This window comes from Pelophylax lessonae (assembly GCF_965119305.1).
Source record: "Pelophylax lessonae genome assembly, chromosome: 12".
NCBI classification, from domain to species: Eukaryota; Metazoa; Chordata; class Amphibia; order Anura; family Ranidae; genus Pelophylax; species Pelophylax lessonae.
The window spans coordinates 89,915,114-89,940,272 of record NC_138779.1 but is presented as its reverse complement, the minus strand read 5'-3'; positions in this window follow the sequence as shown (position 1 = coordinate 89,940,272).

Below are 25,159 nucleotides of genomic sequence, written 5' to 3'. Positions count from 1 at the left end.
ATGACGTCATTGTGAGGGCATGGTTGTAATGTATATATATTAAGATGCAGAGACCAGAGACGGGCAGAATGCACGGCAACAGCATTGGAGGAGGACAGGAGGAAGAAGAAGAGCCTAGGGCAAAAGAGCAGACAACATAAGAGCAGAAGATTGGACAGCAGAAGACTGGAGAGGAGAAGATCCAAAGAGCAGAGTGGAGAAGACCGGATGAAGATCTTTAAGAACATTTCATAAACGTCTCCTGTCGTTATTCACATACACTTCCATTTATGTGGTTAATGTGTAGGGGTACTATGTACCCCATACCCATTCACATAGTGATTGGGGTCTGGGATCTGGGGGCCACCCTTTGTTAAAGGTTGCTTCCAAAGTCCTAGGAACCCCCTGGCCGCATGACCCCCCAAAACCACCAGACAGGGTTGTGGGGATGAGGCTCTTGTCCTCCTCTACATGGGAGTAAGGTGCTTTTGGGTGTGCGGTGCAGAGGCCCCCTGGCCCAAAGCAACAAAACCCCCCCATGTTGAGGGCATGTGTCCTGCTGTGGTCCAGGGGGTGTTTGGTCCGCTTGCTCGTTCTCTTTCCTGGCCTGACAAGCTGCATGCTTGTATAAGGGTCTGGTAGTGACTGCACACGTGTCTAATCTCCAGTAAAGGTGCAGCCCTAGAGAAGAACATGAAGAAAGTACTTGGGTTTCAAGCAAGACAACTGTGAACTCCATAGTCTAGTAAGTATGTTTGTATTCTATTTTGAGACAAGGACAAGTGTAAGGGATCTTCTTCTTCGGGGGGTGGGGGGGGGGGGGTAGGCAGGGTTCAAACGGTTTTAAACACAAAAAAGAAAAATGGATTATAATGCCTACCAATACTTTTATGTTGTAGCTCTATTAGTTTTGCTTTTTGAGACTTTTTTCCTTTATTTTCACTTATTTTCAACCTCCTTTAACAGACCAAGCTGTCCAACAGAAGTGACAGTTAGAGGGTTGAGACAATCCATTTACCACTGACAGGGGTGCTTACAATGGTCAGCTCATATTTACTGTATTTATGTGAAACCTTTATCCTAAAAGGACAAGAAAAAACTGTTTGCTGTAACTGTTTAAAAAGGATGAGCTGGAGTTCAGCTTTTAAGCTGAATTCCAGCAATCCAGCCAAATTTAAAAAAATGTGTAAGCATACTATGAATTAAAGCGGAGTTCCTCCCAAAAGTGGAACTTCTGCTCATCTGCTTCCTCCCCCCCTCTGGTGTCACATTTGGCACCTTTCAGGGGAGAGGGGGGAACGGGTACCTGTTTTTGACAGGTACCCTTCCCCACTTCCAGGAGACGGCGCCGTGGCACCGTCGCTCTGGAGTTCTGTCCCCTTTCTCCTTCCCCCACTGCCAAGCTATGAGAATGCGCAGTACGCTTTGCGCATGCGTAGTAGGGAGACAGCTTTGAAGCCAAAAGGCTTTATTTCCCGGTTTCCCTTAGAGTAATTGGCGGCGACAGCACCTGGCAGCCGATCCGAAAATCGGTTGGGGTGCTGACATCGCGGGCTCCCTGAATAGGTAAGTGTCTATATATTTAAAGTCAGCAGCTACAGGATTTGTAGCTCTTGGCTTTTATTTTTTTTTTCCTCAGCTGGAACACTGCTTTAAGCCCAATGAGGTACATGCCACCTAGTGGACTTACCTCTTTAATTTACAATAAAGTAAAAACCCTACATTTTCTGCATGAATAACAAGCATTGGATAAGATCACATTTGTCTCAAAATGGGCGCAGTGTTGAGAAGAAAGCTCACTATAACCCTGTTATAGTGGGTTATAGTGAGCTATCTTCTCAACACTGCGCCCATTTTGATACATGTGATCTTATCCAATGCTTGTTATTCATGCAAAAAATGTAATTTTTTTACTTTTTAATAAATGTCAAATTTTTGGACATTATTACACTATGTGGAGCTTCTTTATTTCTTTGAGCACCTGAGCCAGCGTTAGAGGGACCATACATCAAGGACTGCTTCAGCAAGTCTCTATACCCTATGCCAGTGATGGCAAACCTTGGCACCCCAGATGTTTTGGAACTACATTTCACATGATGCTCAACTACACTGCAGAGTACATGAGCATCATGGGAAATGTAGTCCCAAAACATCTGGGGTGCCAAGGTTCGCCATCACTGCGACTCTTTGCCATTGGTATTAGAGTCCATTTTTTCTGGTAAGCGCTCCCAAGGTTTTTAATTTGGTGATTGGAGCACTGGTGGTGTCATTCCCTTCTTTCCATTTTTGGATCACAGAATTTTCTTTCCTATATGGATTTTATTATCTGGATTCGGACACTTTAACTTATTTATCCAGCGATTTCTTTTGCACTGTTGCACACTTTTTCACTTCATGGTGAAAGTATTATTTGACTGATATTGAAAGACTTTTTTTGCACAAATTTTTGTCATTTTTTCACATGGATGTATACATGTTATTTATAATTTGTGATTTTATTATGTGTTTTAACGCATGTTGAATCTTTTCTTAGCCAATTTTAGTGCGGCATTGTTTATATATATTTAGTAGCTTTAACAATATTGTTGTATTGTAGTGCCAGCAGCTGATTTTGAAAAAGGGTTGAGTAAGCGCAGTCATTTTTCTATATTAATACCCCATAATGACAACGTGAAGGAAGTTTGTTTGAAATCTTTGCAAATTTATTTGAATAAAAAAACAAAAAAATCACATATACATAAGTATTCACAACCTTTGCCATGATACTCAAAATTGAGCTCACGTGCATTCTGCTTCCACTGATCTTCCTTGAGATGTTTCTACAACTTCATGGGAGTCCACCTGTGGAAAATTCAGTTGATTGGACATGATTTAAAAGACACACACATGTCTATATAAAGCCCCGTACACACGTACCGATCGTCGGCCGACGGAACGTCCTACAAATGTTCGCGGCTGGTGTGTTTGTTGTTTGTCTGTTGAAAAGTGCTCCAAACTTGCCCAGGACATTTGTCTTCCGACAGAAAATGACGTCAGTACGTTCCACGCACGTTCGCCGCTACAAAAGAGGAAGTGAGTGTTTGGCCGTGACCCTTCTGGGCATCTCGCGCTGATTTCGGTAGCATTTGTTTGGTTGACGACATTTCGCTATTTTCCGAGACATCGTTCGAGAATTTATTATGGCGACCGTGAATTCGTCCGTTGCTGTCGTTAGTGTTGGAGTTTTGGCTCTGAGACGACGTACGAGCAATAGGAAGAAGAAGCGGACCTCCTGGACGAAAAATTGGTTGCTTAACCGTGATCAATTTTCTCATATGTCCTTGCTGAGGGAGCTCCAGGAAAATAATCCTGATGACTTCAGGAATTATTTGAGGATGACGGATCCCATCTTTTACCGTCTTCTTGCCCTGGTGTCCCCCTATATTCTGAAGCAGGATACTTGTATGCGGCTTGCAATTACTCCTGAGCAAAGGTTAATTGCGACGTTGAGGTATCTTGCAACAGGGAGAAGCCTGCAGGATCTGAAGTTCACCACAGGCATCTCCCCCCAAGCACTTGGAGTCATCATCCCTGAGACCTGCTCTGCCATCATCAAGGTCTTGCAGAAGGACTATATCAAGGTATGTTTTATTTTTTACATTACATGTATTACTAGTTTCACCTGAATTATGATGTTTTTGGATGTACAGCAATTGACACAGGCCATTATTTGTAAACTACCCTCTGTCCGCATGCACATAGTAGTAAAGATGTAGATTATCTTTAACCATTTGTAAAATTACCCACTAACCACCCCACCATTCTCTCCTATGTGTCCCTAAACGCATTGCCTGTTAACAGTATTTTGAATTTGGGTCATTTTATTGCTTTCCCTCAAACAATTATTCCTTGGCCAATGTTTTAGTACCTAGTTAATGATTTATCTAAAATACATCAGTCCATCCATTCCCACCTATGATTCTGTATGTTTATGTAATGATGTTAAAACCTTCACTGACCACAAGCCCTAATTGATGTATAAATGCCCAGTTTTACTTACCCATCCCCCCACCCACATGCTAAATCTCAAAGTCAGCATATACCAAAGCTCAAGTTCAGAGGTCTTCAAACTATGGCCCACCAGTTGTTCACGAACTTCAATTTCCATCATGCCTAGTCATGTCTGTGAATGTGAGAGAATTACAAGGCCTCATGGGATGTGTAGTTCTGCAACAGCTGGAGGGCCGTAGTTTGTAAATCTCAGCTCTAGCTGGTGAGTATAATGGGCCATACACACTAGAAGATTGTCAGAACAATTTATCCTTCCGATTTACCAAAACCAAATAATATGAGGTCCAACAAACACTTTCAAATCCTATGCAATCTGGTAGGCCCTTGCACTACATAGAAAAGTTAAATCTGCACGAAAAAGTCTTCAGAGAATCTTCTAGTGTGTATGGCCCTTTACAATATAAGAACAATAGGAGGTTGAAAATAAATGTATGTAGATGTTACATCCCCATATCCAAACCTTTGCCTTCCTGTTGTATATTTTTTTAGCAAGTTGCATAAGCATTTAACAGACAACTGTGTGTGTAATTAATAATGTGATGTGCTCAAGCACTAATTTTTTTTTTTTTTTTTTTATTTTTTCCCCACAGTTTCCTTCAAACGCAGAGCAATGGCTGGAGATTTCTGATCAATTTCTGGAGAAGTGGAATTTTCCCAATTGTGGGGGTGCTATTGATGGGAAGCACGTCCGCATTGTCCCCCCTCCGAATTCCGGCACATTTTATTATAATTATAAAGGTTTTTTTAGTATAGTCATGCTAGCCATAGTTAATGCAAACTATGAGTTTATTTTTTTGGATATTGGCAAAAATGGCCGCAATTCGGATGGGGGAGTTATTGATCAGACGGAGTTCGCTCGTCGTCTAAAGAACGGCACTCTGAACCTGCCATCCAGGGAGCAAACTGTTGAGGGTATGAGCTTTGTGTTTATCGCAGATGAGGCTTTTGCGCTTGGGGAGCATCTCATGAAGCCCTACCCTCAGAGGAACCTCACCCCAGACCAAAGGATTTACAACTACCGGTTGTCCAGAGCTCGCAGAGTTGTGGAGAATGCCTTCGGGATAATGGCCAACCGGTTCCGGATATTCCTGACGTCCATAAACCTGGCACTGTACAAAGTGGATAATGTGGTCTTGTGTTGCTGCATTTTGCACAACTTCCTACGCAGGAATGCACAAAATTATGTCTTGCAGCAACTGGATACTGACCCTGCTATGCCAGGTACAAGTGGAGAGGCCCAACCTTCTAACCAAGTGGAGTCCATGACGTCAATGGAAGTTGGACGGTCAGCATTGGCATCACACAGGGCCCGTCAGATCCGCCAGGAATATCTGGACTATTTCGTGGGGAGAGGAGCTGTGTCCTGGCAGCAATCACTGTCACAAACACATTAATCTTGTTAAAGATTGGACACACAAGATAAATGTCAGAGATATATTATTTTTCAACACATTAAACAAAAATTGCAATGATTCTGTATTGTGGATTATAATCATTTGGGCACATATGCCAAACACAATTATTTGGGTTAATCATGTGTTATATATGTGTGACTTTGGAAGGGTTAATACATTCATCAGTGTGTTTCTTGACTGTAGTCTCTCACCAGCTGATCCAAAGTGATGATGGCCATGTGTTATTTTTTAGCCAGTGGTGTAAATACAAGGGCCTTCTGCACCCCACAAAATGTACACAAACCCTGTCACATTGAGAACTAGGTCACACCCAAGGTTCATCTAATGTCACCTTATATTGGTGTTCATTGTCCAGAAGTTGCCCATACTATATATTTCAGATAATACATTAGGGTATTAACAAAGTACCTACACCTGTTATGTTGTGTTCATTTATGACATCCTTCTCACTGCCCACCAATGTTAGGATATGTCAGTGTTATGTGAAACTTGATCATTGTTCATCTCAAAGTGTTATATATATACAGGTAATGGAAAGTGAACTAGAGCAACGAACAAGCAATACACTATAGATTACACTGATCTCCCTACACTGATTGCTACTGGCAATATCAATGCCATATTGAATCCTAGGACTGCTAGTACCTTGAGTGTTGAGTCACACTTATGCGATGCGGGAAGTCTGCGACTTTGCAGCCTTCCAGCATTGCATAAGGGTGACCCGCCACTTACTTTTTCCACAGGATTGTATTCCACAAGTGTTAAGCACTGTGCGATCCAATCCAGATACATCAGAAATAAAGGGTCATGTGCGACTTGTATGCGTGTTCAGTGCGAATGTAGCCATACAAAGTGTATGTCTCAATTCACACTGCACATCTGATGGCATGTAATATCGTAGCGCACTGCTCCTTTATTACATGCGATCAGATGTTCATGCGAAAATCAGCTATACAGTTTGTATGGCTCAATTCGCACTGCACTCGCACAAAAGTCGCACATGATGCATTTATTCAGCCGCATCAGGATAGGATCGCACAGTCGTTCAAACTTGTGTGCTCCGATCCTGTGTGAAATGTCAGATCGCACTGTGATATGCGTTAAAACTGGGGGTATCTTTAACATTTCATTGACACCTCCAGCAACTTGCATATGGCAGTGTCCAAAATGCTTTCATTAACATGTAAGTATGTGAATAGGACAGCCATCATACATTTAGTGCTTCTTTACACAGCTTTAGACCTCGACCCCCCAACGAAAGTCTAATAAAGAATTGAACACACATTGTTGAATGTAAAAATGTTTTAGTATCAAACATTCACAGGGTTAGGGTTAGGGTTAGGGTTAGGGTTAGGGTTAGGGTTAGGGTTAGGGTTAGGGTTAGGGTTAGGGTTAGGGTGTTGGAAAGTGCTTTTCCCAAACTTGGGTACACTCTTTAACATCTGAGTGTCATAAAACTGGCCTAAAATATTATATAAAAATGGGAACATCCCAATACAAACTGTAAAAAATTTTATAATAATTATTTTTAAAATTTGGCAAGCATGTCCACAAAATCACGCATCTTTCCTTGCAATGCCGTTGCAGTCTCTTTTATTTGCTCGAGGTCTGAGCAGCATTGAAGAGCCTCACGGGTCAATTTGGCCAATGTGCAAGTGTGTAATACATGATCTGGAAAATAAAATACAACGGAGTCAATGTGAATCACCTACATGAGGTCATAATATAGAAACATTTGGTGTGCAGGTAATCTTTAAATTCCTCTCGAGTTAATACCTACCCTGTTCTTATGCTCTTTTGCCCTAGGCTCTTCATCTTCCTCCTGACCTCTTCCAATGCTGTTGCTGATGATTCTGCCGGTCTCCTGAGCTTACTATATATTCATTAGGGGTGTGAACGCATGATGACGTCATTGTGAGGGCATGGTTGTAATGTATATATATTAAGATGCAGAGACCAGAGACGGGCAGAATGCACGGCAACAGCATTGGAGGAGGACAGGAGGAAGAAGAAGAGCCTAGGGCAAAAGAGCAGACAACATAAGAGCAGAAGATTGGACAGCAGAAGACTGGAGAGGAGAAGATCCAAAGAGCAGAGTGGAGAAGACCGGATGAAGATCTTTAAGAACATTTCATAAACGTCTCCTGTCGTTATTCACATACACTTCCATTTATGTGGTTAATGTGTAGGGGTACTATGTACCCCATACCCATTCACATAGTGATTGGGGTCTGGGATCTGGGGGCCACCCTTTGTTAAAGGTTGCTTCCAAAGTCCTAGGAACCCCCTGGCCGCATGACCCCCCAAAACCACCAGACAGGGTTGTGGGGATGAGGCTCTTGTCCTCCTCTACATGGGAGTAAGGTGCTTTTGGGTGTGCGGTGCAGAGGCCCCCTGGCCCAAAGCAACAAAACCCCCCCATGTTGAGGGCATGTGTCCTGCTGTGGTCCAGGGGGTGTTTGGTCCGCTTGCTCGTTCTCTTTCCTGGCCTGACAAGCTGCATGCTTGTATAAGGGTCTGGTAGGGGTTTTGGGGGTAACCCACGCTGTCTTTTTGTTGTGGGCATACCCTCAAACTCAATACCACACACAAAAGGCCTGGTTGTGAACTTGGGGGGACACCCACGGTGGGTTCTTCAATTTTTTGGTGTAGTTCCCCCTCAAAAATCTTCACAACGCAAGTGGCCCCGCAAGTCAGAGCATCCTGATCCGACTTACGGTGCGACTTCCATTCAAATAAAGAGGCTCCCATAGGGAACTAGTGTTGTAAATTGGAGGCTAAAAATAACACTGATAAAAATCATTCTGAAAAAACCTACGTGGGCACACAATTGGCTCTTGGACACTTGGTCCTGGTTCCTCCACAGTTTCTGAACTGGCTTCCATGCTGCTTGGCACGTTGCCAGGAGATCGGGCTTCTGACCTGGCTGGGGATGCCACATCCTGGCATGATGCAACATCTGCAATGTAAATTTGTAAGGGAATACAAGAATATAAGGTTAAACAATCATTGCAAATACACATATTTCTATGATCCCACTACACAAAAATCTGTGACTACCAACCTTCTTGTTGCTCTGGTGTCTGGTCACTTGTAGGCTCCACCAGGATTATTTCCGGCATAATGTCTTCATCTACATAATACAAAACATTGGCCATATCATAAAAGTCACAAGAGGTACATTTGTTAGGACATGGTGCCCTGCTTGATAGCTCTTTTAGTAACAAATATGAAGACATGTACATGGTTATCTACGAAAAATATGGTACATTAATGTTTGACAGTGCATAGGAACCAATTACCTTTAGTGGAATCTGTGCCACCTTCTGTGCCCATGTCCTCCTCTTCTTCCTCCACTGCAGATGGAGCTGCCAAACCTCTCCTCCTCCTTTCCCACTGTTTGGCACGGAGTTTACGTTTTTCTCCTATTTAAAGGTTTGAATAATAATCTGTGATTAATAGGAATGTTTGCTGAGAAGATTCGTGCAGGAAAGAACGTTCGTTGCAACACAATACATATATTTTTCACTATGGCTTCCTGACTTTTAATGTCATATACTAAAACATCAACAATAGATCGATCAAATCACGACATGACAACTAAAATGAGTAATCTAACTTTTTACATAGACATTATAATCTAGACATGTTAATACAACATACACAAAATTATAAAAAACATATTGCATGATTAAAAAAATAAAGAAAAAATAAAACTTACTTTTTTTCAAAATCCGATGGATTTGGGAAAGCTGATCCTGCTCACGGTGTTTGAGGTCAGACCATCGTTTCCTAATCTGATCTTTCGATCGCTCGACACCGAATTTTCTGACCAAACAGGCCACCACCTTGTCCATGATGCCATCTTTCCTGGCATTGGGCCGCTCGTAATTTGCCAACTTTCCATCGTAATCCATTTTTTCTAAAATGGAGACCATCTCCACCATTTCTGGCTTTGACATGGGTGTAGCCCTTGATTTTCGGGTGGCCCAATCACTTCGGCCCCCACTAATTGAGCTCCCAGATTGTTGAGACATGGTTCCTAATTAAACAATTATTATTCCACTGCCTCAGGTGTGAGTGTCGCATGTAGGCCTGATCTTCGGCACGTACACACCCCTGCACAAGCCCGCCACTGGAGGAGGAGTTGACGCCTGCGCTGTATTTAAAGGACGCCAGATCGTTCGGCCGACGATTCGCTAGCGGACATATCGAGAGTTGGAGCACGATCGAGCGGCGAATCACGACTTTTCCCCACAAACAAAGGTACGACTCTTTTAATAGAAAGTGTGTGTTTTGGGCCCTATACAGCTTTTATTAGGAATATCTTTATTATGTGCCAAAATACATGCTATTTTAATATGTTTTGTGTTGTTTTGTGTCTTGCAGGCATATACTGTCCTGCAATATGGTGGACAATTTCACCACCCACAACTTTTTAATAAGTTTTATTGATGAGTTCAGGCAACTGCCGTGTTTGTGGCAAGTGAAGTCCGCGGATTATAAAAATCGAAAACTCCGAAAACAGGCCATGGAACATTTGGTGGCCTTCTACAAGCCCGTCTATCCTGGGGCAAATTTTGAGTATATACGCAAAAAAATAAACAGTATTCGTACTGCCTACAGGCGGGAGTTAAAAAAAATAGAGGAGTCCACCCAGTCTGGAGCAGGGGCACGGAATGTACATGTACCACGGCTGTGGTACTATGATAACATGCGGTTCCTGGCAGACACCTTGGAATCCAGGCCGTCAATTTCTACACTGCCTTCTACATCGGCAGAGGGCTCAGTGTCGGTAGATCCAAGCCAGGATGAGGATTTCCTGGAGGAGAGTTTTACTCAGGTATGGCATTTCACAATATATTGTCTGCTAAAATGTAATCATGTAACAAAATTATAAGCTAAACCATAATTGACCCTTTAGGTAAACGGGCATAGCAAGGGGTTGGCATGACAGGCAACCGCCAGGGGCGCAGGCCAAGGGGGGTGGGTCACAAAAACATTGGCATTGTTTTATTGTTTATTTTAACAATCCACTCAGCCTGCACACCCCAGAACCCCCAGTTTGCAGGCGGATTCATGCAGGTGTAAAACATTGAGAGCTGCTTCATGCAGGTGTAAAACATTGAGAGCTGCTTCATGCAGGTGTAAAACATTGAGAGCAGCTGAGCCAAAAGACCAGGAGACTGAGACTGCCTCTCACTGCATCCCCAGCACCCCTCCGGTCTTACAAACACTGCTGCATCCCCAGCACACCTCTGATCCTTAGAAACACTGCTGTAGCCTCAGCATTCCTCTGGCTCAACCTTTTTTAATACAAAACTAACAGCTCCTGCAAATGATACATCCATCCTTGCTTCCATGTCTCTGGTCTCTCACTCTGGGTCAGCAAGGCAGGTGGCTTCCTTATTCCTGTTTCCCTGCACTGCTTCACCCTCAATGCCCTACATCAAGCCCTCTGCAAGTTCAGGCCCCTCTCTCTCTGCAACCCCCTCCTCTCTCTCTCACACCCCCTCTTTCTCTCCCTCTCTCTATCTCTCAACCCTCTCTTTCTTTTTCACACCTGAGACAATGATTGCCCACTAGAGAGCTCTACACTGGGCAAACAAGGGGCAAATTAGAAACTTTTAATGCCCTTTAATTTTTTTTTGGGGGGGTGGGTTACAGTTTTCCATTGATCTTGGGGGGGGGGGGGGTTGTTGCCAAATACAGCTCCTCAACAAGGGCACTGGAGACCCTAGATATGCCACTGTATGTAAAGTCTGCTATTTGTTCACAATAATATAACAAACATGACTTTTTATATACACTATAACATTCTAATCAATTGTTCATTTCATCAACAGGGAAGTGTCACTGAGGAGGAGCCAGGTTGCAGCCAGGAGCCTGGGGAGCCTGTGGAGCCTGAGGAGCCTGCGGAACTCTTTCCACCACCACCTCCTCCTGCCAAACGGAGGCAAAAGAGGAAACACATAGACGACATCACAGATGAATTCATACAGGAGGCCACCATAGCCCTCCGTAGGAAACCGGAGGCAAATGAGTCCTTCGGGAATATGACTGCCAAAATCCTGGATAAGGTGGACCTCAGGCAGTGTCAGTATGCCAGAAAAATTATTCTGGATGTGCTGCAAAACGCTGAAAACGGCATACTTAATGAGCACAGCCATGCATGCCAGGAGCACCCGTGCCCTCCACCTCCACCTCCACCTCCACCTCCACAACACCCACCACCTCGCCAAATGCCACATGGCCAGTGGCAATATGGCCAGCAGGATCCAAACCTGCCCTCATGGCAACCTGATTATAGCTATCACCAACTTTAATTTTTGTAACCCCCTATTATTTACTTTACCCCTGTTTGCCAGTTTCTAGTTTAATTTTGTCCAAATGGACCTTTTTTATGTTTAGTTTATTATACGGAAAGTATTGATGTTTGCTTTTTTTTTTTTTTGCTGAGATCCAAAAAATAAAGAAAATTGAAAATAAAAAATGGCCTATCTGAATTTGTTAACATGTTTAATATTGTGCATAACCTGAAAAATATGTTTTAGACATTAATTCATAAAAGAATAAAGGGTCATATCAATAGTTAGATCTTTGGTGTGAAAATACAAAAATAATGGTGAAGAGTTCAAATTATTTAATTCTAAAATTTGATAGAACAGATAGAATAGACAAACATTATCTTCATCATAACAGAACACATGCCTTTTTATTAGAAAAGTATGGCATTATGAGCAGCATCTTCCTTCTTCTCACATTTATCAAGATGAGCATGTGCTCCGCATTTCACCTATTTCTTGGACTTCCGCGAGCCGAAAGTTCTTTCTGAATAAAATGTTGAGTTTACTAGAGAAAATTCTTCCGGGAACTCATTTGGTTTGATCATGCGTGTTGGGATTTGTAGCTGTGTGTCGGCAGAATTGCGTACTGACAGGCGAACAATCGTCCGTTCTGGTGTCGGCATACAAATATTTTCATGTTTGCAAGAAAGACTTTTGTCCGCGGATTGTGCGCAGACATCTGTCGGAGGCACCATACTAACACGCGTACAATCGGCAGATCCTTCGTCCACCGACGTTTGTATGCCGACGATCGGTACGTGTGTACGGGGCTTTAAGGTCCCACAGTTAACAGTGCATGTCAGAGTACAAGCCAAGCCATTAAGTCCAAGGAATTGTCTGTAGACAGATCAGCACAGATCTGGGGAAGGGTACAGAAAATGTTCACAATGAGCAAAGTGGCCTTTATCATCGATAAATGGTAGAAGTTTATAACCACCAGGACTCTTCCAAGAACAGGCCTCCTGGCAAAACTGAGGGTTTGAGGGAAAAGGGCTTTAGTTAGGGGGGGTTCCAGAAGAACAACCATCTCTGCAGCACTCCATCAATCAGGCCTGTATGGTAGAGTGGCCATACGAAAGCCACTACTCAGTAAAAGGCACATGACAGCCCATCTGGTGTTTGCCAAAAGGCACCTGAAGGACTCTCAGACCATGAGAAACAAAATTCTCTGGTCTGATCAAACAAAGATTTAACTCTTTGGCCTGAAAAACGTTGTGTCTTGAGAAAATCAGGCACCGCTCATCACCTGGCCAATACTTTCTCTACAGTGAAGCATGGTGGTGGCAGCAACATGCGTTTGGGATGTTTTTCAGGGGCAGGAACTGGGATAATAGTCAGGATTGATGGAAAGATAAATGCAGCAATGTACAGAGACATCCTTGATGAAAACCTGCTCCAGAGTGTTCTGGACCTCAGACTGGAGCAAAGGTTTATCTTCCAACAGGACAATGACCCTAAGCACACAGCCAAGGAAACAAAGGAGTGGCTACAGGACAACTTTGTGAATGTCCTTGAGTGGCCCAACCAGAGCCCAGACTTGAACCTGATTGAACATCTCTGGAGAGGTCTGAAAATGGCTGTGCACTGACACTCCCCATCCAACCCAGTGGCGTCCTGTCTAAAGGGGGCGCAGGGGCGCCGCCCCCGCCCCCCCAAAAAAAAAAGATTAAAAAAAGAAAAAAAAAGATTAAAAAAAGAAAAAAAAAGATTAAAAAAAGAAAAAAAAAGATTAAAAAAAGAAAAAAAAAATTAAATTTTTAGCCCACTAGGGGTGCCGGACTTAGTGATGGCTATGGGGGTTGGGGATTTCCACCCCACGTGCGGTGGGCAGAAACGGCGATTGGCGGCCATCTGGGGGTCACTGGGGCGCAGAGCAATGCCCCCCGACACTTCCCACTTTTGTGATGTCCTGGCTGTGATTGGTTCAGACTCCAGCCTGGACCAATCATCATTCAGGACATCCTGACCCTGCTGACGTCGTTGGGGGCGGTGCCGGTGCGTGCGTCAGTCACTCACCGTCACCGCCCGATCTCCGTCACCTTCCCGCCAGACCGGTGTAGCATGAAAAACGATCTGCCAGAGAGAGGTGGTTTGCCTGCCCGCCACCGTCAGAAGAAGGAAGAAGGGGACTCGAGGAGAGGAGCAGCGCGCCGTGGATGTCTCACGTCCCGTGACCACTCTTCCTGTCTGCTCCTACTGGCTTATACGCTACCGGTTGGCTCCTGACCCGGCTTGTCTTACTACGCTTCTGTCATTCCCAGATCCGTCCATCCTGCCTGGGAAGCTCCTCCTGTTATCCAGGAAACCCTGCTTCCAGCACCTGCTGCCTGCACAACACCCTGCTCATCGGACTTCTCTGGCAACCTTCACCAGTAGCCATCGTCCGCTTCAAGCAAAGCTCCAGGCGCTCGTGCTACTCTACACTCCGGTGTCCCCTGTTTGCACTATCAGGGGTCCCGAGTCGGAGGCACAAGGGAGGCCTTCCTCACAGTGTCAGGCTCATCTCCAGGTACGTGATACTCACCGCCCAATCTCCGTCACCTTCCCGCCAGACCGGTTCCTGCCGCCGTCAGAAAAACGAAGAAGAGAACTCAACGCCGTGGACGTCTCACAGGCAGCCCAGGAGAGCAGGTAAGTGATTGAAGCTGCTGCAGCGCGATGCCATGACCTGGGACATGACCTGTGATATGCCTGTACCTGTGTACCATGACCTGTGCCATGACCTGTGACGTGCCTGTACCATGACCTGTGACATGCCTGTACCATGACCTGTGACATGCCTTTACCTGTGTACCATGACCTGTGACATGAACTGTGACATGCCTGTACCTGTGTACCATGACCTGTGACATGCCCTTACCATGACCTGTGACATGCCTGTACCATCACCTGTGCCATGCCCTTACCATGACCTGTGACATGCCTGTACCATCATCTGTGCCATGCCTGTACCATGACCTGTACCATGACCTGTGCCATGACCTGTGCCATGACCTGTGTCATGACCTGTGCCATGACCTGTGCCATGCCCTTACCATGACCTGTGACATGCCTGTACCATCACCTGTGCCATGCCCTTACCATCACCTGTGACATGCCTATACCATCACCTGTGACATGCCTGTGCCATGACCTGTGACATGCCCTTACCATGACCTGTGACATGCCCTTACCATGACCTGTGACATGTCCTTACCATGACCTGTGACATGTCTGTACCATGACCTGTGCCATGCCCTTACCATGACCTGTGCCATGCCCTTACCATGACCTGTGCCATGACCTGTGACATGTACAAAGAGCAAATGACTCCTGCGCTTAAGGGGTGGCCTTGTGGCTGGTATCCGGAAAATGCAATTCAGGTCAAATTGTAGTAAATTCAGGCTGTGCTGCCACTCTCAACGGGTCGTGGTAACCCAAAGAAGATACTGGAAAAGAGAAATGGACAGAGGGCGCACCAGCCTAGCGCATTATCTTTAAAACAATTTATTGTAATTTAAATGTGTTTCATAATCGTTTTGTGAGTATAATGTGTATACATGTCTATTACAATAAATTGTTTTAAAGATAATGCGCTAGCCTGGTGCGCCCTCTGTCCTTTTCTCTTTTCCATGACCTGTGACATGCCTGTACCATAACCTGTGCCATGCCCTTACCATGACCTGTGACATGCCTATACCATCACCTGTGCCATGCCCTTACCATGACCTGCGCCATGCCTGTACCATGACCTGTGCCATGCCTGTTTCATGACCTGTGCCATGACCTGTGACATGCCTATACCATCACCTGTGACATGCCTGTACCATGACCTGTGCCATGACCTGTGACATGCCCTTACCATGACCTGTGACATGCCTATACCATCACCTGTGACATGCATGTACCATGACCTGTGCCATGCCCTTACCATGACCTGTGACCTGCCTGTGCCATGACCTGTGCCATGACCTGTGACATGCCTGTACCATCACCTGTGACATGCCTGTACCATCACCTGTGCCATGCCCTTACCATGACCTGTGCCATGCCTGTACCATGACCTGTGCCATGACCTGTGACATGCCCTTACCATGACCTGTGACATGCCCTTACCATGACCTGTGACATGCCTATACCATAACCTGTGCCATGCCCTTACCATGACCTGTGCCATGCCCTTACCATGACCTGTGCCATGCCTGTACCATGACCTGTGCCATGCCTGTACCATGACCTGTGCCATGCCTGTACCATGACCTGTGCCATGCCTATACCATGACCTGTGCCATGCCTATACCATCATCTGTGCCATGCCTGTACCATGACCTCAAAGTCACGCAATTTTTTACCGCAATTTTTTGCCGCGAAGCAATACCTATTACATTTTTCTTTTTGCGCCCCCCCCCCCCCAAAATTTTGAGCACCAGCCGCCACTGATCCAACCTTATGGATCTTGAAAGGTCCTGCAAATAAGAATGGGAGAAACTGCACACAAATAGGTGTGCCAAGCTTGTAGCATCATATTCAAAAAGACTTGAGGCTGTTTTGGCGCAAAAGGTGCTTCACCAAAGTATTGAGCAAAGGCTGTGAATACTTATGTACATGGGATATTTTTTGTTTTTTATTTTTCATAGGTTTTCAAAGATTTCAAACAAACTTCTTTCACATTGGCATTATGGGGTATTGTTTGTAGAATTTTGAGGAAAATAATTAATTTATTTTGGAATAAGGCTGTAACATAAAATGTGGAAAAGTGATGCGCTGTGAATACTTTCCAGATGCACTGTATGTGTGTGAGTTTATATATGTGATTGGTGATTGTGTCCAACTGTTAAGCATAGGGGTGGATTAATCATGCTTTGCGGTTGTATTGCAGCCAGTGGCACAGGGAACATCTCATGAGTAGAAGGAAAAATGGATTTAATAAAATTTCAGCAAATTTTGGATGGTAACTTGATGCCATCTGTGAAAAAGCTGAAGTTAAAGAGAGGATGGCTTCTACAAATGGATAATGATCCAAAACACACCTCGAAATCCACAGGGGATTACATCAAGAGGCGTAAACTGAAGGTTTTGCCATGCCCTTCACAATCTCCTGACCTAAACATAATTGAAAATCTATGGATAAACCTTAAAAGAGCAGTGCATGCCAGACAGCCCAGAAACCTCAAAGAACTGGAAGACTTTTGTAAGGAAGAATGGGCAAAGATACCTCAAACAAGAATTGAAAGACTCTTGGCTGGCTACAAAAAGCGTTTACAAGCTGTGGTACTTGCCAAAGGGGGCAGTACAAGATATTAACTCTGCAGGGTGCCCAAACTTTTGCAAATGCCATTTTTTTGTTTTCTGTAATTTTGAAAGTGTCAATGATGGAAATAAAATCGAACTTTTGTTGACATATTATAAGAATGTCTAATCTGTAATTTGATGCCTTTTGGAGATTTTTCCATCTTTCCTTGGCTTCTTTATGCACATTAATACACATTTTTACCTGGGGTGCCCAAACTTTTGATCCCCACTTTAAGTCTGTACATTACTGTTCTCCCTTGTTCACAGGGCCCGGGCAGCATACTTAAGCAGACAGCTCAGCTACGCTCTGTTTGAATGAGCTGGAGAGGCCACACGGAGCACATTAGGCCTCATTAATACTTCGTATTTCCTGAATGCATGACAAAACAAACAGGAAACATGCTTTTTGCTGCACGTTTCAGAAACATGCTGCAAATGTGCGTCACTCTTGCAGTGCCATTAATTGTTAATGTCACCCCAAACGTGGTTAGCAGATGCATGTTTTGCCGCACAAAAAAAATGAGCTACAAATGCGTCAAAATGCACATTGAAGGCCAGTTTACACCACATGCAGTCCAGCGCGTTTTTTTTTCTGCATCAAAAATGCATAGATAGTAGGTCATACTGCTTTCAATGGCATAGTTCACACCAGTGCGGTCAGCTTCAGTGCGTTCCAGAAAAAAAAAGTAAAACATGCTGCATCTTTTCTGCACTGAACTGTACTGGAACGTGGTAAAACTCATTAAAAATGCATCAGGATGCACCTTAATGCACCAAAAATGCACTGGAACACACTTGTCCTTACTTAAGGTGAAGAAAGAAGAGGGGGGGATTCACTGAAACGCATCAAAAATGCGTCAAAAACGCACATGCAGAAAAGCATCCTGAGCATCCAGACTGTGTTTCAATGGGGCGAACTGGCCCTGAACAAAACACTGCGCTCTATGCTCGAAAAGCTGCGGAAGCCTCTTTGACACATTTGTCACGCATAGGGCAGCTTATTCAAGCCCATGCACTACTCTAAGCACGACACATGGAAACTGCGAAAAAAATGCACAAAAAACAGGAGTTCCCACTACACTGAGTATTTATGGGGCATCTGTAACTGGAGGATGTGCACCATTTACAACAGGGGGAGCACTGGTATGTGATATAGAATTGCAGAGGGGGATTTTTGAAAAATCTTCCTGAAGGCGAACTTACACTTTAAATGAGGAGTAAACCATTTATTTGATACGTTTTATGTTGCTGTTAAATAAATGTGGCGATAATTTCCCAATTAGTAGACGTACAGACAATATATCAGCCATTTGATCACAATTGACTTATTTTTTTGTCACAGCTCAGGCCAGTAAAGGAAAAATTCACAACACTTTTACTGGTCAGAATTGATTCCAATGGCTTAATTCTTGCTCCTTTAAAATTAAATTATTATAATGGTTCAATTTTTTTTTTTCTAGACAAAGCTGCTGGAGTAACAGATATCCATGTTATCACGCTGTTAAACAATAATGAGTTTTCTGGCCTGGTAAAGAGTTTAACCTCAAGGAAATCATTTGGTCATCTAGAAACCAGTGACATTTAAAAAGGGTGAAAACAAATCATTTGGCTAGCTGTTTTCCATTGTGCTCACATTAAATGGTTCATTAATCAAAGTCCATAGCTTGGCATTACAGATGATTTAATGACCCTATTAAAGAATCGATTGATTTTTTTTTTCAGGATTAGCCAATAATTTAACATATTTAATCACCTCATTCAGCAAGTATTAAAGGGAGTGTATACTGTTCTCATTTTTTTTTTTCTAGATAAACATGTAAAAGAGATCAGCTTGATATAGTTATAATTATCAGTGAGATCATATAAAAAAAAAACATTGACTCTGTGTATAGTTTGCAAATATGTATGTGCATGAAGGTAGTCATATTTGATTTTTATATATGCAATCTCTGCTTCCTACATTTACTTTACTGCTACTTCTCACAATGCAAGTGTATAAAGCTGGCCTTAGATGGGTAGGTTTTTTCATACAGCCAATGGACTGACTGTGAAAAATTGAACAGTTTCCTCCATCCAAGCAAGCAAAGTGGATGGAGGAATCCCCCCCCCCCCCCGCCAGGACATTGTATTTTTATAGTGGGACTCGCCCTTCGACAGAAGTCAATCAAGCGATCAACTTCTGTCGAGTGGGGAAAGCCACACACCTAATAAGAATCGTCCAGTCTTCTGATCAGTCTATGGACAGCCAAGTTAGCTGATTTGCTAAAGAAAATTTCTGGAGGGTGAGGCTCAATGTGGCTAAAGGTAGCCATACATGGCATCAGACGATTCTTGCCGAATCTGACAAATTTTGAATTGTGGTTGGCCCTGTTAGCAAGCATTTTTTTTTCAAATTTTATTTTTATTTATTCAAATCCAGTTACATATACATGTTATTCCTTACATTTTAACTTCCAATAACATATCTTAACAAAAAAAAAAAAAAACATTCTATAATTATATCATAACTGTTTTTGAATCAACCTTTTCTTCCCATTTCCCTCTCTCTTTCCCCTCTTCTCCAAAAAAAAAACAAAAAAAAAAAACCACTGAATAAATTCCTCTCCCCTCTCTTCCCAATTGGCTTTTCATGGGGACCATAGAGATCACAATATACCTCTTGCCATCTTTTATCTAGTCAGCCAGTTATTGTTCTATCATTAATAATTGACATTCCTCTGACTTCACATACTCTTTCCATTGTTTCCATTTCTTCTCATATTTATCTGATTGCTGGCAGGCAGATAGTACCAAATTCTCTAGATTATTTATTTCCTCAACCTTCTTTAACCACATTTTTATATTGGGGGATCAGTATCTCTCCACTTAAGAGGTATACATGTTTTTGCTGCATTTATAAAATGTGGCATAATAGATTGTTTATATCCTTGGATAGGTATGCTGGGTGCATGGAACAGGAAGAGAGCTGGTTCTTTAGAAATTTGGCAGTTCATGATTTTCTGTATCATCCTCCAAATCTGTTCCCAGAATATCTCTATTCAGGGACATGACCAGAATATGTGAAACATTGTCCCTCTCCCTGTCCCACACCTCCAGCATCGGTCTGTATTGGTCCCAGAGATCTTATTCATTTTTGCTGGGGTATAGTACCATCTGGTTAATATTTTGTAGTTTAATTCTTGTATTCTAACACATCTTGAGGTTGAAAATACTGATTTGATTATTTGCTTTTCCCGTTCTAACGAGAAAGTAGTATCCATTTCTTTTTCCCATTCCCTTAAAAACGGTAATTTACGTCGTTCTACTGATGTGGTTAATAAAGCGTACAGTTTAGATATTGAATGGTCCAACATCCCTTGCTGGGTACAAATTTTTTCATAGGTTGTTAAATCCTTATCTCCTTGAGTGGGGAGTTGTAGAGACCCTAAAAAATGACGTAGTTGAAAAGCCCTCCATAAATCCAGGCCAAAAGGGCCCAAAGGGTCCATTAACTCATCTATTGTTACCCACCTTGACTCTGATAGAAAATCAGATATTTGAAAAATTCCTTTTTCCAACAGGGTTTTGAACTTCCTATCTTGGTATCCCGTGACAAAACAGGGGTTCCCCAGTATTGGACACAACAAGGAATTTTCCCGTATCAATCTCTCCTGTTCAAATATTTTTGCACATATTTTGACCGTGTTTCCTATGATAGGGTGTCTCTTAATGGAGGCTGGTATTGTTTTACAACACCATGGGGCTCTTTTAAGCGGGATTTCACATTGTAACTGTTCTAAATTTGACCATGACTTATATTCTCCATGTCTACACCAGTCTATCACTCTTCCCAGTTGTATAGCTTGGTAATATTTCTTCATGTTTGGGACAGCTAATCCACCCTCTGCTCTAGATTTAATTAGATACCTTTTCCCTACTCTCGGATGTTTGGATTTCCATATAAAATTCATTATCAAGGTTTCAATTTGCCTAAAGTACCGAGGTGGAATATATATGGGAAGTGCCTGGAAGATATACAAAAACTTTGGCAGTATACTCATTTTAACTATGTTACATCTTCCAATCCAGGAGTGCGTGCCTCCTTTCCATTTCTGTAACAATAGATCTACTGTTTTAATTAAGGGAATAAAGTTCTGTGTGAATAATTGAGAAATTCTGGGTGTGATCAGTGTTCCCAAATATTTTAGAGCTGTCTTTGTCCAATTTAATTTAAAACTTGAACTTAATTGTTGTTGGAGTGTCCCTGAGATCTCTAAACCCATTGTTTCGGACTTAGAGAAATTTATTTTCATGTTAGATTGAGCTCCATATATTTCTAATTCATGTAACAAATTGGGGAGTGATATGACTGGGTTGGTGACCGAGAACATTACATCGTCTGCGTATGCTGATAGTTTATATTGTTCCTTGCCTACTTCAATGCCTGAAATATCCGGGTTCGCTCGAACTCTACACAGAAAAGGTTCTAGTGATAATACAAACAAAAGAGGGGACAGGGGACACCCCTGTCTTGTTCCATTTGTAATCGGGAATTCTGTTGATATTATTCTGTTTACCTTTACTTTTGCTGTAGGCATTGAGTAGCTCTGTGTTATCCATTTAAGCATTTTCTCTCCTATCCCTATGTACCGAAGCACCACAAACATATACTCCCATCTAACCCTGTCGAACGCTTTTTCTGCGTCGGTGTTAAGCAAGATACTCTGTGTTTTATTTTGATGTATTATGTACAGTAAATTCAGCAATTTAGTCGTGTTGTCCCTCGCCTCTCGAGTTGGAACAAATCCCACCTGGTCCAGATGGATCAACTTCTTCAGATATTTCTGTAATCTTGTAGCTAAGATCTTTGTAAAGATCTTAAAGTCTATGTTCAAAAGCGATATCGGTCTATAGCTTTTGCATGAGGTGGGGTCCTTCCCCTCCTTCGGAATTACCGATATATGTGCATGTATTGTTTCTTTAGGGATTCTGTTCCCTATTCCCCATGCATTGAACATTTCAATCATGAATTCTTTCAAATATGGTATTAACTTTTTATAATATTGAATAGTGAATCCATCTGGACCAGGTGCTCTCCCTGCTTTAGTGTTTTTTATAGTTTCCATTAATTCTACCGATGTAATTGGTAATTCAAGTATATTACTTTCTTCCTCCGTTAACTGTGGCATTTTTGACGTACATACATATTCCTCTATTCGATCTTGTGGGATTGTAGGGGTTTGAAGGTTATACAATGCTTCATAATACTTTTTGAATTCTTCTACTATCTCTTTAGGGTAGGTAATTTTTTTTCCAGCGTCAGTTACTATATTTGGTATATATGTTATTAGGTTTTGCTCTCTGAGAGATTTAGCCAATAACTTCCCACACTTATCCCCTGCTTCATAGAAGATCCTTTTGGATTTCTGTTAGCAAGCATTAAAGCATTGACTGAGCCTGGTGGAAACGTATTGGACGAAGTCACTGTTTGGGTTTTACATAGTTACATACAGGGGTGGACTGACAACTCATGGGGCCCCCGGGCAATCAGAGATCATGGGGCCCCCTGTATCCAAACTCAAGCCACACAAAGCCCCACCTACAAATTGCAGCTTAGCCACATAGAGTGGGCATTTAAATATCTACCACAGCATAGCCTGCATGGAAGTTCCTGGCTTCTTTCTGTAGTGTGTAGCCTCTCATGGGGCCCCCTACTGACCCTGGGCCCTCGGGCAGTGCCCTAATCCCCGAATGGTCAGTACGCCCCGGGTTACATAGTTAGTCAGGTTGAAAAAAGACACAAGTCCATCTGGCTCAACCAATAAAAAACAAAAAACAGTAAAGAAAATCAAACCATGCAATCCCATATACACAATCCTATACCCGCAGTTGATCCAGAGGAAGGCGAAAAAAACACCAGCAAAGCATGATCCAATTTGCTACAGCAGGGGAAAAAAATTCCCTCCAGATCCCCTGAGAGGCAATCGGATATTCCCTGGCTCAACTTTACCTATAAATATTAGTACCTAGTTATATTATGTACACCCAGGAAAGAATCTAGGTCTTTTTTAAAGCAATCTAGTGAGCTGGCCAGAACCACCTCTGGAGGGAGTCTATTCCCCATTTTCACAGCTCTTACAGTGAAGAAACCTTTCCGTATTTGGAGAATAAATCTCTTTTCCTCTAGGTGTAAAGAGTGCCCTCTTTTCCTCTGTGTTGTCCTCTGCGTAGAAGAACAGGTGCTTTTGTTGTGGCTGTCTGAATACAATAATTTTAACAGGAAAGTGAATGTGGAATGGAGTATAGATTTAAACATAATTGGTCAGTACCACTCAGAGTTTTGACAGCTATCATCCGGCTCTCTGCAGCTTGTGGCTTCAGCGTCTCTCTCCTGTCTCCATTGGGCCGCCGCTGCAGCAAGGACCATCCCACAATCCCGTTCAGGATCCTACACACAGCCCACCCTGGCACTGACAGTCTTCCATGTTAGTTCTGTGAGTTGAACCTGATATTTTGTTTTTTATGTTTACTCATTAAACGGTTTTACGCTATTGGTCACTTGGCACCTTTCTCTCCTTCCCCTTTTAGATTTAAACATACACTGAAAGAGTAACTCAGGGTATCATCCCAATATATATGGTGAAGGAAAGGTAAGGGAGGTCCTGGGACTTTAAATATACCCCTAGTGTCACTTATGTATATTTCAACATATAAGTTAAAAAAAAAACAATTTTAATAAAATACAGTTTAAAATCATAAAGAAAGTAAATACATCACAAAGACAAGCAATCTGTGTCCTTTCGAAAAGGTATATGCGTTTCATGGATTTACCGCTTTTTCAGGACTCGCAAAAGTTTTGTATGTTCAGAGAGCTTGTTTACAATCATAAAAACAAATCTACAGAGAAAAAAGATAGAGAAAGCCATAAACAAACAAAATAAGTTATCACATTGACATATTGCATAGGTACAAGGCCAATAACAGTTTGCATGATATACTGTACATGGATATATCCGTATCAACCAAAAGGAAAGAAAAAGTATACATATGTAAAAAAAATACATTCTTTTTCTTTTTTTATTAAGAACAATATTGGGTGGAGGGAAAAAAATCTGTATATAAATACTGGCACCGTCCCCTAATAGAATAAGAAGTGCAAAGTATATTCCAGTTCTCACTGGAGAAGGGAAGGGATTTGAGTGTGCCCAAAGAGACAAGTTAAAGATAGCTAAAAAACATAAGTTTTATTTTGGTGACAAGATTAAAATGACAAACAAATGTTGTACGTTAAAATTACTACATGTTTACATGTAATCATACAATACAAGTTTTTGGATTTTGGATGATCCCAAAAAGGGGGTACGGATTGACGCGTTTTGTCCACAATGTGAGCTTCTTCAGGATCCGATTTCCATTATGTATGAGCCTTAAGTAAACAATGTACGATAAGTATCAATTTTTAGTATATACAAATTAAATAAAACAGATATTACATATACTGGATATACACGCATTGGATTACAAATCAAATACATCAAGGATGGAAGAAAAGAAAAGAGAACAGGTAAAGAAGAAGAAAAAAAAAAGGGAAGGGGGGGAGGGGAGAGAAACGGGAAAGTGGGAGGAGAAGCCAAGGATGGGAAGGAAAAAGGGGGGGAGGAAAAGAATGTGGGGGGAACATTCTGGGTCAACATATTGGGGGGGACAAGAGGCAAAAAAGGGGAGAGTAGGAAGGACCATGTGTAAAGACATAAAGAATACCTTCAAAAACATCCAAAGAGCATGTATGCTATCCTATTAACCTCTATCTTGGAAGGATAGGGGGACCTTAGGTATAAAATCAAATGTAATATTGAATCTGAGTATTGAAGATATGAGTAAGGACGCCAACAATAAAGTGGAAATCTGGTGAACATAATCAAATAAATAGAAATTAAGTAGGGAAAGGAAACAGACGCCAGTAAATTCCGCAAGGAAGGCGAAGGGAGAGAAAAAAAATTAATATATTTTTTCATAATTGTAAATAATAAATAATATATATAGATAATGAATAAGGCAGCTAAGTGTAAGTAAGCAACCTTTGATTGATATGAAATCCAATCATATTCGTTCAGCAAA